This window comes from Miniopterus schreibersii (assembly GCF_964146895.1).
Source record: "Miniopterus schreibersii genome assembly, chromosome: 12".
Classification (NCBI taxonomy): Eukaryota; Metazoa; Chordata; class Mammalia; order Chiroptera; family Miniopteridae; genus Miniopterus; species Miniopterus schreibersii.
Genome location: NC_138112.1, coordinates 11,291,890 through 11,304,516, shown reverse-complemented (window position 1 = coordinate 11,304,516; position 12,627 = coordinate 11,291,890).

The following is a 12,627-nucleotide window of genomic DNA, read 5'->3' as shown; positions in this document are numbered from 1 at the left end:
AAGAAACTGTAGGATCATACTGTTTTTGTAAACTACATTTTTCTTTTAATATTTAGCAGACATTAAATATCCTTTTACCACAATTTTCCATAATGCATTGAAATTCCATAGAATGCCCTGGTAGCAGTGAGCACACCCAGCACCCGGATCTTGGTTTCTAAAAGGAGCCAGGCTCCTTGGAGAAATGGCAGACCCTAGGACGGTGGCAGAAAACATATAAGATGAGCCTGGAACATCTTGAAAATACTCAGAAAAAGGAAATAAAGAAAAGAGAAGAAAAAACCACATATGGGGGAATGCCGAAGGGGTACAGGAGCCAACTGAGCTCACAATGGCCAAAGCTGAAAGCGTTGGAGCAAAAAAATAAAGCAACATTGAATTATAACCCAGTAGATATAATAGGCATCCATTAGTCCTGTTGACATAAATAAATGATTGAATAAATAAATGTGAGAGAAGAGACAAATCTCTGCAGAAGAATCTCAAATAATTCATATGGACACTTTGCCCTCAACAAGGTGGGATCTAGCTCCCTATCCTTCAATAAAGTGACTTTCTTCCAAAGAGGACAGTATGAAAGGGGGGAAATTAATTTTACTGTGGAAAAACATGACAAACATGACCTTAGCCAGGTGATCAAGGTCAACATCAACAGGTAAGTCATGGTGATGGTCATGGTGCATACTGTTTACATGATGTAATGAGAATGGCCTTTACTTCTGTGATCTTCCTTCCCAAAAGGTATAACCCCAGTCTATTCATGAGAAAAACAGGCAAATCCAAGGTGAGAGCCATTCTACAACAGACCTGACCAATACTTCTCAAAACTCTCACGGTCATAGAACAAAGGGAAGTCTGAGAACAGTCACAGCCAAGAGGAACTTAGGGGACCCTCATGATGGAGTGTAATGTGGTGTCCTAGATGGGGTCCTAAAACAGAAACAACAGGTAAAATTAAGGAAATTCAAATAAAGCATGGGGTTTGGTTAATTTCTAACTATTGGTTCATTAAGTGTGAGAAATGTACCATAACAATGTAAGCTATTAATACTAGGGGAGCTGGGCTCAGGGTATATGGGAACTCTTTGCACTACCTCAGCAATAACTCTAACAGTTTGAAATGAAAAGTTTATTTTAAAATGACACACAACAGATGCAATATACTTAATCTAATCTTTTATAATTAGACATTTAAGTAGTTTCTAAATTTTTGCTTTTGAACACATTTATAATGAACATTCTTACAATTAAAATCTTTGCACCCATCTGCTATTATTTCCTGTAGAATAAGTGTGTAGAGCTGAAATAATTGTGGGATAATGGGTGTGAGTGTAGGAACAGTATTAAGGATTTTGACACAAGCTACCTAATGGGGCACTCTAAGTTGAAGAATGGTAACTCCAAACGACAGTTTACGATGAGGGCTGGTCACATTTGGGAAGGACTGTGGGATATTCTTCCTGGCCAAGCCAGTCACATCAAAGGCCATGAAATAGTCTTATCTGCTCCCTGAGAAAGTCACTTGCCAACATCAGGCCTATGTTCAGGGGTGCAGCTTTTTTGTAAAGGTAGACTTTTAATAACTGCTTTCATCACCAGGTCAAGTCATGCAGTTACAAAGTAGGTAGAAATTTCTGAAAGGATATTATTGTTAAAAAAATTTTTAAAAAGAGCCCTGGCCCGTGTGGCTCAGTTGGTTGTGCGTCGTCCAGTGCAATTCCCAGTCAGAGCACATACCTAGGTTTGTGGGTTCAATCCCCAGTCAGGGTAAGTATAGGAGGCAATGAATCGATATTTCTCCAACATATCTTTCTCTCTCCTCCCTTTCTCTCTAAAAAAATCAATAAAAACATATTGAAAAGAAAAAGGCTCCTTCTTGCATAAATAGTATCTAGCACTTCATTGGGACACTACAGTTCAAAAGGTAAAAGGCCCCAGCAAAACAGCCCTCAACCCCAGGCTGCCTTCAGGCCTCCGTTAGCAAAACCGTGCCCAGAACGTGAGGCCCTGGAAGGGAACAGGCGTTCAGGGGAGTCGGGTGTTACTGGCAATGCTCAGAGCCCGTCAGGCTCCAAAGAGGGAGCCCAAGGGGTTTTTGTCTGGGACACTCGAATTAGTTCAATTAGTCAACATAATGGATTTTCAAAACTGAAGAATTCGCATGCTGAGGATACTGCATTCTTTGGACTTTATGTCGTAACTGTGGTTAGTAAATTCTGACAGTCTTAACAAAAACAGCCTCCATCACTTGCTACTGAATGATATGTATGAAAATAATTCTCCATTGGGCTTTTTGTTTTCCTGGACAATACACTATTGATAAGCTATAAGTGTTACTGTTATTAAAATACTAGCTTTTTCATTTATTATGTTTATAAGCATTCACTGCTTGAGTCAAGGTTAGGCTTATTAAGTGATTAAAGAGTTATTACAGCAGCATGTACTTACTCTAAAAGAATAAAATGAAGAGAAACCGCTTTTACTTTGTTTGTAATCTATAAAATTGAGTTTTTTTACTGATATAAAATACCAATAACTCACTTGCGGATCATGCTACCTTCTGAAAATGCCACACGCCTGCTTCTTAAACATGACAGAGTTACAGCACGTCTCAGGCTTGTCCGGAGCTGAAGCAACAGGCACCTGACAGCTCTTGGACAGCAGATGCTCTCCGGGCCGCAGCTCTGACTGCTGGGAGGCAGCCGTGGGGCCAGGCGGCGCAGCCAGATAGAAGGGACTTTTTATTTAAAGGCAAAATACTCAGGGGTGCATCTCACATTGGGTGTCTGCAGCCTGTATAACATATAAATGAGCCTATTAAGGCATCAGCTGTCAGAAGACTTCACTTCTTCATGCTTTTTGACCGGCCCAGTATAAAAAAAATGAAAGCCGAACAAGAAATGCGTACGTATCTCCAGCTTTGCAGAGGACATGGGCAGAGCCTTCCTGGAATTTATCAGGCAATCAGTCTAAGAAAATTATTGTACACCAGTGGTTCTCAAAGCGTGGTCCCCAGAATCAGCAGCATCGGCATCACCTGGAAACTTGTCAGAAATTTAAATTCTCAGCCCCACCCTAGATGTACTGAATCTGAAACTCTGGGATGGGGGCCCGGCAAAAGTTTTTTTGTTTTTTTTTAAAGAAGTGTATACACTTGTAAAAATTTTAAAACAGTTTTATTAAGATGTAATTCATATACCATACAGTTCACCCATTTGAAGTATGTAATTCAGTAGTTTTTGTATATTCACAGATCTCACTGCCCGGTTCCTAATGCTTCACGTTAGAGAGGCCGCAGGCTTAGCAAGGGGCAGTGGCCTGCCTGAGGTCATAGGATATGATGAACCGGCTCAGCCTCAGTCCGCCTGCCCCTGACCTCGGTCAAACAGCCGGTCTCAGTCCTGGCCACACATTGAAATCATGGGGGATGGGGTGCTTTTAAAAAGTCCTGATATTCAGGCTCCATACTCAGAGATTTGATATAATTGGCCTGAGGAAGGATTCAGGCATTGGTATTTTTTAAAGTCATCTTGGGAGATTTATTTTTTCCAGTTGCTTTCTTTTCTTATACATATATTTTTAACTTTTCCTTTTGAAATCTCAGACGTACAAAAAAACTGCAGAACAGTACAAAGAAGTACTGTATGTCCTTCCCCAGCTTTCCCAAATGTTAACGCCTTATACAACCACTGAGTAATTGTCAAAGCCAGGATATTAACATGGATACAATGCTGTTCACTCATCTGCAGACCTTACTCCAAGTCCATCAATCGCAGTTTGGGATCATTTTAGTTTCTCCATCTCCGTGGTGTCCTTTAGTGTTTTCCCAGTGATTTTAATGTGCAGCCCAGGTGAGAACTGCTGGGGTGGTCGGCAGAGCCCTGAGGCGACTATTCTATCCGTAGACGTAATTGGCTGTGTGGCAGATTTTGCCCACTCTCCAACATGTAAGAGTCGTGTCTGAAAAGCCGGTGTGTTTCTAAGCTATTGTTATGCTGCTGTTGGGATGAATCGTTTGAAGACTTTGACTGTTTTTTATGAAGTGTCACTTGTTATATCTGCCAGGAGGAGAAATGAGGCCAGTTATATTCATAGCAAGCTTATTGGCACCCAGGTGAAAATGGAAAAATGGTACATTGGGGAAGGAAGAGTTAAAGGGCTTTCAAACATTAACTCACAATCCAGTGGTCTAGCTCTTGGCTGAACAGAATGGCATTCTTTGGGTGTAAATGCCTTGATTGCAATTTAGATTTTAATTAGAGATGTGCTGGATCTTAATGCAGAAGTATTTCTATAGGGAAACCAAGGACATCAAACTGAAAACCTGCGTTTCTCACAGATGGTTCATTAGATTAAAAAGTGCCTCAACCTCTAGCCTTGACCCTGCAGTTGCAAAGATGAATCATTGTTTCAATCAGCCTGTCAGCTTCGGTGAGTGATGGGCCCGGTGCTCCACTGGATGTGTTGCCCTGCAACCCTTTAAGCTGGGTAATGCAGAAGGGCTTTTATTTTTATTTGCTCCTTCGGTTAAGCTACCTTTATCCAATTAGAATTTTTATCATCTATTTATTAGCTTCTGCTCTGAGTAAAAGCAAACCTGCATGCCTCTGCTGTGTGCAAATTAGCCTGGCTCTGAAGGCCCTGGTTCATAGCAGAAACCCATCCAACGGTAGGTAAAAATGTTATTAAATTTGGAACTGCATCCCTGCAATCAGCACTGGACTCCTCTAAGCCACAAATGTTCACTGCCAGCAAATACTTCCTCTGTGAGGCAATAGCTTGGAAGCATTTGAACCTAATAGCATTACACGTGTGTTTATAACAGAAATCATATGCACGGTACATCAATGGCCTTCAGCTTCGCAGAGGAAGCAGCTGGCTGCAGTGATGTTAGACAGCTGCCAGGGCTCAGGCCCTGGCGGGTCCCTGCACCGCAGACTCCTATAGCCCTAGGCTTTTGAATATGCGGCTCCCTCTGCCTATGATGTCCTTTCCCCCGCCAGTCCTCAACCCTTCTTTTCCTGGCTCATTGCTGCCACCGCCTCTCAGAAGCTTTCCTTGATTTCCTCCCCAACCTGAGTTAGAAGTCCTCTGTGTATCTGCACGGCACCCAGTGCTCATACGTGCTGTAGTATAAGTGATTGTTCCCGTGTGGTCTCTCATAGTCTAGCGCCTAGCCCAGTGCCCGCTACGTAGGAAGTGCCTACGATGGGTTTGTGTGTTGGAATGGATGAATGATGAATGGGTGCCACTTATTCAGCCTAACTGTGGCCAAGCACTAAGCTAAGCCGTTTGCATCCATTATCTCCTTAAACCCAGGCAACAATTCCGAGAGGAGGGGATTGCCCCCCCCCCCCCCCCCCCCCCCCCCCCGCTACAGATAAGGAAACTGGCTTCCGCAGCACACAGGGGCAGGATTTGAACCTGGCCCATCTAATTCCAGAGCGGGGCCTCTCCACCAGGCGCTGCACTGCCCCAGCTGCACCTTGGCCGGGCCGGCTGAGCAGCGACGGCCTGCCCCATGCGGACTGGAAGGTCTCCAGGGGGCGCTGAGCTTGGGCCTCTGCGGGCTGTGCCTGGGGTCCTGCTTCACCTGCAAACCTTTAGTGGTGGAGAGGCAGGGCCCCTGGCTGCGAAGAGGCTGTGCCCTCCTTGCTGGTGACACAGATGTACTCAGTTTGCACCACTTGGTGGGAGGACGGCCTGGAGGGTCCACAGTGCCAGCCAGCCACCTGGCCCCATGCCTTGCACCTCAGCACTGCCTGCAGCCTCGCCTCACTCGCCGTGTGCCCAGGCATGTAGTTGGCAGTCTGGCTGCTCAGCAAGGACTCTGAGCCACAGCTCCTGTCTGACTCCCGGGGCTCCGCAGGCAGCTCGTTCTCTCAGAAGCGGGGTAAGTGCAAGGGCAGGCCAGCTCAGCCGGCGCCGGGAGGGAGGGCGAAGCTGCCTCTCTGGCCGGCACCCACCCCCGGGGTGAAGGAGACAAGGGTAGTTTGCAGGTTGCCTCCCCAAGAGCGAGCACTCCTGGGGGGTGTCCTGTGGGGACAAAAGCCTGACGTCAGCCACCTGCACACAAGCCGTGCCAGCCGGCCCCCAGGTGAGTCATGCTCTGATCCGCCCTCCTCCCAGGCGCACACCTCCAGATGTTCTGCAAGACAACAGCGGGACGGGAGAGGAGGGACCCCTTTGTGTCTGGAGGTTCCAGTAGGCTTTTCAAATGAATAGGCGATTCATTGTGGAAGCAGCCCGAACACTTTGAAGGTTTCAAAGACTCGAGATTGGAATTTCTTACTGGGGGAGGCTCTTGTTTCCTTAAAACCCTTCTCTGCACCCTCTCTTTCAGTGCCTCCTACACCCGACAGCCGGAGCTTGTGTGGGACGGTTCAGGCTTCGGAATGGGCTGCTGGGTGGTTCAGCTTTCCGTTTCTCTCCTCCCTGCGAGAATATTAATCCATATACGACGTCTGTCGGGCACCACAAGCACCCTCCTCACAGAGTCCTCCACCTAGAGACCTGTCCACTCCCACACACTGGAGGGCTTGGCCTTATGGGGACCTCTGCTCCCTCCTACTAGGTGGCCCCAGCTGACCAGACCAAGGGGGAGGCCAGCAAAGCTCTGACTTGGCTGCTATGAGAGAGAGAAATAAGTGAGCTCCACCCAGAGTGCCTTGCAGGGGACTTGACATTAGGAGCCACAGAAGGTGGCAGTGGAACTGGGAGTGGTGGCTGAGGCTGGAAATCTGTGGCCACAGCAGGCCCCGTCTGAGCTGGGGCTGTGAGGAGCCACCAGCACACACAGCGCAGGAAGGGAGGCGAACAACTGTGATTTTTTTCCTACGGGACTGCACCTTGTCCAGAGTCCCACAGGATAAGACTCAAATTTCCCCTTTCATTTTTTTCTTGAAATCTAAAAATATGCAAATTGCTGCCCTAGCCAGTTTGGCTCAGTGATTAGAGCTTTGGCCTGAGGACTGAAGGGTCCTGGGTTCGATTCCAGCCAAGGGCACATGCCTCGGTGGCAGGCTCGATCCTGGCCCAGGTGGGGTGCAGGGTGCGGGAGGCAACCAGTCGATGTGTCTCTCTCACATGGAAGTTTCTCTCTCTCTCTCCTCCTTCTACTGTCTCTGAAAAGCAATGGGAAAAATATCCTTAGGTGAGAATAAATAACAACAAAGAAACCAAATTACTATCCCCCAGGGTGACATCTGTGCTCCTCTGGGCCGTGACAATCTGCGGTCTTACGGGCAAGCGCGTCTCTTTCCAAGTATTGCCCAGCTGAACGAAGTCAACACTTTTCAACATTATTGAGGCAACTCTGAGGATCTGCTAGAAATTACCCTCTCGCTCGAGGTTCACCACGGGCAGTGAGTGTGTCTGTGGTACTGCTGTGGGCACACAGGCAGATAGAGGCCTGGCTGCCAGGAAACGAGGCTGCTGAGGGGAGCACCGTTCACGCTGCCCGAGTTTCGGGGCCCTTCTCAGCACCTCCCAAGTAGCTGCCACAGGCCCTAAGGATGGCTGCTGGGGGGCGATGGAATGCAGAGGAAATATCAGGAATCTACGGGTCTAGCATTCAAAGAGGGTCAGGAAAGGAAGGATGAGCCCATTCCAAGAGGTAACTTCACATTCCGAACTGTGATCTCTGGGCGTCGGAATGGTTGCCGTTTAGACAGTTTAAAGAACAGATGCAGACACAAAATCTTCACTATCGTGTCAGCGAGGAGGCCCATTAGCGTTCGTTATAGGATATTGGGTAGAGTTCTTTATTCAACTTTGTAACTATGTGAGCAACTCTGGGGGGGAAAGAAAGGCCCGCAGACACCGTCACCACAGGGGGCGTCTGCGCTTATTTGGACAGACGCAATGGTTTCGAGGCCCGTGTGCAGAAAGTGCGTGTGTCTGTTGGGTGGTGGAGCTGTTGGGGTAGTTTCGGATCTTGCTTCTGCGGTGCCATGAAATCTTTGCAGAGATCTGAGAAGAGACCCCCTGCGGAGTCTGCATTTTTTAAAAAATTTTTTTTTTGGTTTGCTTTTTTGTCTGTGTTGAACAGGGCTGTTAGCCCTGTTCAGAGAGTCTCAAGAAGCTGCCTTTAAAATATAGCAGGACTTATTTCTGGGTTTTTCCTGCCTTACTCATTTTTAGTCTTTAGCAGGGACAGCCCGCTGCATTGGTGGGGTTGCTGCCGGGGCCCCAGGAGGAGGGAGGCTTGGCACCTGCCCGGGGGCGTGCTGGGGCTTCAGCTGTGGAGGAGCGTGCGGGGCTGAGGCTTTTTCACATACACAGTACAACACAGTATAGTAATAAGTAGGAAGCCAACCTGCCTTAAATTTGCTGCTTTTAGAAGACAAGTTGGCAATTTACATCAAAAGCTGTGAAGTATGTGTTTCCTTTACCCAGCAATTCCACTTTCGGCAATTTATGCCAAGGAAATAATAAAGCATATGGAGGGTTTTCATTTCAGCCTTGTTCTTGCCATTATCCACTCCACAGCCAGAGAGACCTCCTAAAAGCAAATCATAGCGCTTCACGTCCCTGCTCTCCGGTGTTCCTAAGATAAAGTTTAAAACCCTTGTCGCATTCACAGCGTCCTCTGCAATACGGCCTCTGCCCCTCGGCCTTGCTGTTCTCTAGCCACACTGTTTGTGGCACCTCTTGAGTGTAAAGAATCTTTCTCTCCCACCACAGGGCCTTTGCACCTGCTGTTCCCTCTGCCAGAACACTCTTCTTGCTCTTCTCGGCAACTCTTTATCCTTCAAGATCTTGGAGTAACTATCACTTTCTCACAGGGACTTTCCTGTCTCCCCAAACCAGGGAACACGCTCATAATCATTCTGAAACCCCCTTGCACATTCAAATCTCCTGTAAAACCTGTAACTACTTAGGTAATAGTATCTTCCGCGCTCAACAAAGTGAACCCGAGGACAGGTCCAGATCTGTCTGTCTTGTTAGACGCCGTGTTAAATTGGGTGAATCAATAAAGCATTTGGATTCTCTGGGCATGGTGTAGTCGTTTCAAATGAAGCAACTTAGAGCCAGGTTGGGTTATCTTGGGGAAGGGCTGCCAGCTAAGGAGAAAGGCTTTCCATGAAGAATGTTAAAAGGTGAGCAAAGCATTTCCTGACCTTGAGGGAGAAGCCTGAGTTTTAGATGTTGAAGAAGCTGGAATAGGTAGGAATCAGATAGTTTAGAAGGTGCAAAAAATAGATGTGTCCGACCTTGTCTTCAGAGCATTCCCGGCCTCTGGGATATATTTGTGTGCAGCTGTCATTTCCTATTTATAAATGAGCCGGGAGGGGCTGTGGGCAGGCAGGTGGACTGAAGGACAATGGTGAGTCTCTGTGGGGTCGAGACAGAGGAGGGGAAAGAACGAAATAAGAGTGGCCACTATTTGGTATTTTGTACGTCCATTTAACAATAGTTTTTGGTGACTGATCCATGTGCCAGGTACTGTGCTAGGAACTTTTGGAGACGGGAGGGGCAGTAATAGGGAGACAGAGGACTGGAAGCTCAAGGTCGGCAGAAGCACAGAGGAGAAAAGAAGAACTTGCTGAAGCCAGGTGGAGAAAGTGTCACCGACAGGGTGACTTTGAGCTGGACTTTAAAGAAAACTTGGAATTTTCCAGTCAAAAAGGAAAAAAAGAAAGAAAAAAAAAAGGCATTCCAGAAAAGGAAATAACATGAACTTGACAAATCCCGGAGAATTTGGGCAGCAGTGAGAAGCTAGCCTGCAGTGTGCATCAGGAGCCAGGGCCAAGGCCACCCAAACTCCTGAGCCCACGCTCGCAGCACAGGGCTGTCCTCACTGTCAAGGAGACGGAACGCCACGCCGAGCCCCTGACATGGGCCGAGGGCTTGGGAAAGACTGCCGTTTGGAAATGAGCCACTCAGACTGTGCTTCAGAGAGTCCTCTCTGAGACCTGCGTGCAGGCCCGATGCACCAGATGTCGTGAGAGGCAGAAAACGGGATCCTGCCCCCTGTCAGGACATGTGGCGTCTCATTAACAAGCAAAATTCACGAGTGAGCCAAGAGACGCTAGAGCTGTTGCCAGGGTGAAAGGATGGCCAGCTCAGTTCTAGAAGAGGTCGGCGGCAGTGGGGCTAGCCTGGCTGAGCCAGTGCATCTATTTTAACTTGAAAGAAGGTCAAGTTGATGTGTCCAAATCTAGATTTTCTTTGCCTCTCTGCAGTGAAATGGTCCTCTTTTTGACCCCAGACATACTGCTTTGTGTCCCCTGACCAGCTCATGACCACCTGAACCTCAGAGTGTGACCTTATCTGGGAATGGGGCCCTACAGATGTGCTCGGTTAAGCCGAGGGCATTGCGGAGTACAGGGGCCGTAACTGCACCATGACTGGTGTCCTATGATAAGAGGGAAACAGTCACAGACGCCTGCACAGGGGACACAGGAACATGGGGAGGAGGCCCCATGACGGCAGCAGCTGAGGTTGGAGTGAGGCGTCTGCAGGCCAAGCGACCCGAGGATTGACAAGAACAGCCAGAAACTGAGGGGGCGAGGATGGACCCTCCCCCACGGGCTTCAGAGGGAGGTGGCCCACCTGCCGACACCGGTTTAGGACTCTCAGCGTCCAGAGCTGTGAGTGCATCGCTGCTATCTTCAGCCACCCAGTTTGTGGGCAGTTCGGGGCCCTAAGAAAGCAGCATACCAGGGAGGCTATGTCCAGAAGGTCCTCACCTGACGGTGGCCAGAGTCCTCAGCCGTTGAGTTAACCAGGCGCATGAGGGCTGGGGGGAGGGAGCGGGTCTGTGCACAGAAATAGGGGGCCTGAGGCTGATTAAATACCTGTGCGCATCTCGGATTTGGGGCTGCATGCGCCACTGCAGGGCTCTGCTGCCCAAGAGCCATCTGGTTTGGATAGTGCCGTGTCCCAAGGGCCTGCACACCAGGCCTGTCACCAGGTTGTTTGCTCCAGAAAAGGTGGCGCCAGCTGCTAAGCGGTGCAGAGGCCACAGCTGGTGGCTCCCAGGAATGGCACCTTCAGGTCCCACAAGGCCCATTTCAAATGCAAGAGTCTGGGAAGAGCTCCAAAAGCATCACTTGGAGCCTCTTTCCCAGGCCTGGCCTGTCCCACAGGTCACAGGAGAGCAACTGCCGAGCACAGCAGTGCTGTTTCACGTTGGCAGCAGAAGAGACTGAGAAGAAATTGAAGTTTCTCTGGGCTTCTCGCCCTCTCAGCCTCGGACTCTTGGCTTCTCTGATTCCTGGCTCTTTAGGTCTGGGAAGCAACCATCCCTTCTACTCTTTAGGGTTCTGGCTTATGGGATAGAAACCCAAAGAACTGAGCCAAGCAGGGCCTCACAGATGGCCTTTATTTCTCAAAGTAAGGGCTCCCCAGGAAACTATGCAGGCTTGAGGTAAAAAATGGGGATTTTTGCCTCTCCTCCCGCCTTATAATCAGGTCTCCCCCTCGTGCTAAAGGTGCCTGCAAATCCTTTGACCTTCCTCTCATTGCCAGTAGGATCTATGGCCCCATTTTTAAAACTGGTTAAAATCTTTGACCAATAGAGCATGAGCAGAAGCGACACTGGGCCAGCTTCCCAGTGCTCTTGCTTTGGTCTTTGGAGCACTCCCTCTTGGAGCCCTGAGCAGCGCGTGGGATGTCCAACCAGACTGCTGGAGACAGCAGTGAGGCCCTGAGACTCCCTGGACAGGATGCGCCCAGCCAAGCCCAGCCTTCCAGCCATCCCTGCTTTGGTGAAGCTGTCTGGGACCCCCAAACCCAGCCCAGCTACCAGCCAAATACAATGGAGTAACCCCCGTCACTGCCAGGGGGAGCAGAACTGCCCAAATTCCTGACCTACAAAATTGTGATATCTTATAAAATGACTGTTGATTTAAGCCACTGTACTTTGGAGTAGTTTGCTACTACTCAGCAATAGCTAATTGGAGCATTCACCTGGTCCCAGATGGAGACACTGGGACTCTAAGAGCGAAGGTCGGGCTCAGCAGGACAGGCAACATGGTGCTAACACAATGAGGCTGGGAGCCCAAGCAGAGCTCAGGGCACCGAGTCCAAGGTCCAGGAAAGCATGAGCTGAGCTAGGAGCCCGTGGCCCTGCTAAACAGGCCCAGCACCATCAGCCTCCCTCTACGTTCACTAATCAGATAAACCTCTCTCTGGAGGACTTCCTGAGAGGGTGGAAGTGTTTGCAGAAGTTTCTTCTGTGAAAGCCTGAGAGCAGAGGAGCAAACATATGCTAACCGAGAAAACCAGAAACGGATGATCTGATTTCACTTTGCGAGGCATAGACATACTTGGAACCAGTAAGCTAGAAACTGGCAAAATATTAGATTTTTCCTCCTCAATTTGTCTTTAATCCAGAGCAGGCTGGGTCCCATTATATGCTCTCTTGGCATTTCTCTCTCTCTCTCTCTTTTTCTCTCTCTCGGAGCCCTTCCCACAATTATAATTACATGTTCGTGGGATTATCTGTTTAACGTCTGTGCCTCCCAGCACGACAGTCCCGGGATGGCCGGGAGCCTTTCTTCACTGGGTCCTAGGGCCTGGCACGGTGTCTAGCTCATCACACACGCCCAGCTAGTGCTTCCTGAAAGGACAGATGACAGACAGGGTGTCCCTGACGTTGGATTCGTGGAGCCCTGATCT